The sequence below is a fragment of the Nicotiana attenuata genome, unplaced genomic scaffold (assembly GCF_001879085.1).
Source record: "Nicotiana attenuata strain UT unplaced genomic scaffold, NIATTr2, whole genome shotgun sequence".
In the NCBI taxonomy this organism is placed as follows: domain Eukaryota; kingdom Viridiplantae; phylum Streptophyta; class Magnoliopsida; order Solanales; family Solanaceae; genus Nicotiana; species Nicotiana attenuata.
In genome coordinates, this window is record NW_017671320.1 from 42,119 (window position 1) to 47,604 (window position 5,486).

At 37.8% G+C, this 5,486-nt stretch overlaps 1 long non-coding RNA gene across 1 annotated transcript; it reads left to right on the plus strand.

The window, feature by feature from the left end:
• Positions 1-562: 562 nt before the first annotated feature.
• LOC109207539 lies at positions 563-2,604 on the plus strand. Its single transcript, XR_002065022.1, has 2 exons — positions 563-1,355; positions 1,974-2,604. It is a non-coding gene; the product is annotated as an uncharacterized LOC109207539 (long non-coding RNA).
• Positions 2,605-5,486: the final 2,882 nt, after the last annotated feature.

Here is a 5,486-nt window from a genome sequence, read left to right on the forward strand (position 1 = left end):
ATCCCAAAAAAAAACTTGGCATACACTCATTATTTTAACACATACATAAATATTTTCTTTGGTATAATATCTCTATTATATAGAAAAGCTTAAGCCCCTGTTTGGCCATACATTTTTTCAAATTTTATTTGAAATTTATTTTCAAATCCCATGTTTGGCCATAAATTTGACCCACATTATGGCCAAAACTCAAATCACATATTTGAAATCTCAAATTCAGCTAATAAGCTGAATTTGGGCCAAATTTCCAAAACTTGGGAATTATATACATGTTTTCCCAAAATAAAGTTGAAAAATATATTTTGAAATCGTATGTCCAAACACATTTTCATCTTCAAACCAAACTTCACCCAAATCAGATTTTTCAAAATAAATTTGGGATCTATGGCCAAACGCTAGCTAAGTTTTTTTTTTTTGGTAGAAATAAAAATTTTATTTATTCTCCCAAAAATACAGTTACAATTTCAAGTCCCCTATCTTTCCTAAGTCCTGCCTACACTTTGTTCTATACAGTTACATTTTCATTATACAAGAGACCTATTTTTGCTATCTGTATAACTGTTCTATCCAGTACAGATTGTCGTTGTTTTCCTTCTTCTTCATTGCCTCCATGCATCTGTGTTTGCAAGCAAGTTGAATCTGTTTTAACAGCACTTGTGGTCGAGGTACTCTTTTCCTCCATAATGCTTCATTCCTACCTTTCCATATGTAGTATATAACTGCTGCCAAAGCTGCTTTTGTGAATGATCTTCCTGCTTTACCTTTTGCAATTCTAGCCATCCTTCTCCCTATTCCTGCTACCTCATTATTTTGTATGTTCATCACCAGCCATTGCAATACTTCAGCCATTGCAATACGCTAGCTAAGTTTCGACCTGTCTGTCTTGTATTAAAATTCAAACCGAGGGTATTATAGTCATTACATATCTATAAACTAATACAGCTATCTACGTGTCTCTTATGGCCTTTACTCCTCTTTCTTCTCTTTGTATTCCTTGCTGATTTTCTGATTTACTGTGAATTTCACTTTTTATGTATCTCTTTTTTTTTGCTCAATTCAAGTTCCATTTTACTTTGATGTCAGCTCAGTCTGTAAAAGTCTGGAAGGACCAAGATCGGTAGCTCAACGGACATAAATAATTTGAAGGAGGTTTTTACTTTGCACCATTAATTCATCAAATTCTTCAATTTGCTTCATTTTTGCAGGATCCATTGTTGGTGTACAATGATGGTATGTGTATGTGTTGCTAATTGCTTTTTACTATTAGTTTCATATAGTTGGTGTTTGTTCCACAGCCAACGACCGCAACCGACCAACCATCTCTTTCTTTTCATGACCCAATTCTGATTCCTCAGGTAAAAACCTCTGATATGGAGGTGTTTGATAAAAAATCTTCAATAAACTGGTTTTGTTATTTGATTTTTTATGCATCCCTGGTCTTTTTCATCCTTCGGAGGTAAGGAAGAAAATAGAAAATTGCCGACAAATGTTTGACACTGTTAACACCTGTAGTTTTTTATACCTCTATCCTGTTTTCTATTTTCACCACAGAGCAAAAGAGTTATAGTTACAGAGCGAGATTTGAGGATTTTGGTTGTAACTATTTGGATTTCATGCCTTCCTTTTCTTCTTCACGAATGAAAGATACTGAATTTTTACAATCAATTTCATTTCAAGTGGGGCTGAAAGTTTAAATCCAGTATAAAGAATTTCAGATAATTCAAATATATTCTTGGTTCTCTTTGTCCTCGAAGGAGAAGCTCTTTACAGTCTAACTATAAATTGTGTCTGATTTGCTGAATTTCATGAATTTCTGATACCATCACTAGCAGAAGAAGTAGTCTATTGTTTGATTAGAGATATCATCCGATGTCTCTGCTGAAGCTAAGTATCTCATTAGCCATATAAGCTTATTAGAAGATATATTTGCATAAATTTTGTGAAGAATGATGTAGTTATATTTTTTTGTCCAGTATCTTGTGAAGGATATTTCAAAGCAACTTTCCCTTCAGGAGATCTTGGACCACCCTTGAATAATTAAGACAGCTAATCCGAATGGAGCCAGCTGAAATTAAGTGATATTTTCGCATACTGCTCTCATCTCGAGTCTTTCAACACGTTTGCACCAGTTGAACAATGTCCAGCATCACAAAATTTGACAGAAGATCCGTAGTAGACGTGAAATTCTTGAGAGCCTATGCCTCTTGTGCAGGCCGATGGCATAAATGTTGAGGTTGCAGGAAACGAAGTCAACAACGAGATCTTTTGAGAATTAATAGGCTGGATCCAGAGAGAATCTGCTGGAAGGCATTTGTTATAAAACACAAAATTCAGTGCATTTTCCTAAAGCTATAGAATCTTGAAAAGGTAGCGAAGTGGTTGGCTGCATGTCTGCGATGAGTACCGGCTGGAGGAGTACAAGAGGTTGGAAATTATGTAACATTTTTAGCCGCTTATGCATATTTCTGCACCATACTTCTTTCTGTAATAATTCTTGCATAGAAAAAGAAGCCCTTGATGTAAGAGTTATAGACACAAGTCTATATAGAAGGAATATTCAAACACAAACTACAACAGTCAATGACATATGAATAATTAAACCAATACCAGCTCATGATACAAGTACAAATTTAAAAATCAACGATATAAATCTTTATATCCTCCTTCAACTAAAGCTATAACCGCATGATACATATTAAGCAAGTTAACTGTTATGAATCAAAATAGCCACGATGCTACATTTGGGCTTTTGGCAAATTACGTATGGGACCCTGGCTGAAAACGGAGCATGTGCACTGCACGTGACAGAGACTAAGGAATCAGGAGACAAATAATAGGTTCATTGCATTCTAGAGTTATGCCGAAGATTGTTAGTAACCTCTCCTCTCTCTGGTCTATCCCTCATCTCTTTTTCTTCTGTGAATCTGCCTCCCCCTTATCCCTTCTTTCTGTTACTATCCTCGTTTATGTTAAAGTCTTATCTTTTTATTCTCTAATTCTATGTAATGGGTTTCCATTAATGAAATATCAATCATAATTCCTATTTGTAATTGTGTTCTTTGAGAAGTTCATAACATTGGTGCTTTCATTGAGTCCATCTACCATGGTGGATCTATCTCAAGCCCTAGTAATGAGTCGTTTTAGCGGTGAGAATCCTCTGGGTTGGGTTCTTCAGGCAGAGAAGTATTTCACCTTCTACAACATTTCGTCAGAGCATAAACTGTCCTGGGCTTTATTTTATTTGGATGGCGAGGCTTTGAAATGGTATAATTGGTTATTTCAAAACAAACAACTTGCAGGTTGGGACCATTTCGTGGACAAATTGTTTATTCGTTTTCGAGGTCGAAATCGGGATGCACCTGATCGGCGTTCAGCCTTTCTCCGGCATTTTGCCACAGTGGATGCTTATCCGACACGGGTTGCAGTTATTCCGTCATGGAGCAACATGGCTAACTCGCACATGCCTCAGTACTGGAATGCGCACTCAAAGAACACCAACCTAAACATTACTCACAAGATGTTCGCGGAAAATCCAAATAGGGAAACTACAACTGTTATACTTACTGAAACAATGCTAACAACACCTGAGGAGACCTGCAGCTCAATTTTGGATGAGGACAAAGAGGAAGTCGAATCCCTTTTTCCACATACTGGTTACATCGTCTGAATCAACAGCAATAATGAAGCGCACAAGGTGTTCGATGAATTATCCAATGGGTCTGACGATGCTATTCNTTTCAACTACGTACTTTTACATGAGAGTAGGTGTACTAATTTTGTTTTAAATCACCTTTATAGGATTTTCAAGCTCTCTTAATTAAGAGTATTCAATGAACCCTATTATGAATCAAAATAGCCACGATGCTACATTTGGGCTTTTGGCAAATTACGTATGGGACCCTGGCTGAAAACGGAGCATGTGCACTGCACGTGACAGAGACTAAGGAATCAGGAGATAAATAATAGGTTCATTGCATTCTAGAGTTATGCCGAAGATTGTTAGTAACCTCTCCTCTCTCTGGTCTATCTATGCCTCATCTCTTTTTCTTCTGTGAATCTGCCTTCCCCTTATCCCTTCTTTTTGTTACTGTCCTCGTTTATGTTAAAGTCTTATCTTTTTATTCTCTAATTCTATGTAATGGGTTTCCATTAATGAAATATCAATCATAATTCCTATTTGTATTTGTGTTCTTTGAGAAGTTCATAACATAGGTGCTTTCATTGACTCCATCTCCTATGGTGGACCTATCTCAAGCCCCAGTAATGGGTCGTTTAAGCGGTGAGAATCCTCTGAATTGGGTTCTTCAGGCAGAGAAGTATTTCACCTTCTATAAGATTTCGTCCGGAGCATAAACTGTCCTGGGCTTCATTTTATTTGGATGGCGAGGCTTTGAAATGGTATCATTGGTTATTTCGAAACAAACAACTTGCAGGTTGGGACCATTTCGTGGACAAATTGTTTATTCGTTTTCGAGGTCGAAATCGGGATGCACCTGATAGGCGTTTAGCCCTTCTCCGGCAGTTTACAGTGGATGCTTATCCGGCACGGGCTGCGACTATTCCGTCGGAGCAACATGGCTAACTTGCCCTTGCCTCAGTACTGGAATGCGCCCTCAGAGAACACCAACCTGAACATTACCCACAAGGTGTTTGCGGAAAAGCCAAATAGGAAAACTAAAACTGTTATAGTTACTGAAAGGATGCTAACAACACCTGAGGAGACCTGCAATTCAGTTCTGGAGGAGGACAAAGAGGAATTTGAACCCTGTTTGTCACAATACTTGGTTGAACCATCTGAATGCAACAGCAACAATGAGGTGCGCAAGGTGTTCGATGAATTGTGCGATTGGTCTAAAGATGCTATTCAGGAGCCGAATGCTATGCAGGATCCACAGAAGGAGCTTACTTTAACAACAGAGACCCATTTCCCTAATGATTCGATGTATCATGTCGCTCCGATTGATACGGCAAACAATAATGCTAATGTTGTTGAAAATGAAGACAAGGATAATAAAGAAAAAGTTGTTACTGCAATCATAGAGAAGGCTCCACTTTATATTGGTTCTGCATTCTCTATTTCTAGTAACCTCATCATGATTGTTGGTCGATATGGACTTGGGCTAGCTCAAAACTTGGAGGCGATGTCTTGTATGCTTCCTGCTTGCACTTACGACCAACTTCTAAACAGAGGTATATTTAGTCACTTAGGTGACCTTGGTCATGCTGATCTCGTCTTACCATTGCATCGATATCCACCTGATCAATTTGGATTAGACTTTCCATTTGATCCTGGCTCTAGTTTGCTTACAACGATCCTTAGAGTTACAAAAAATTGTGTATTATATGGTGCCTCGAGCAACTTTGAGCGTGATAAGTTCGTGACATTCACCGTGTGGAATTCTTGAACTGCACCTTTGAAATTTCGATTCAGAAATACATACAGTGTTCGCCAATATCGTTATGTTGGAGTTGCTTTTGACATGCTT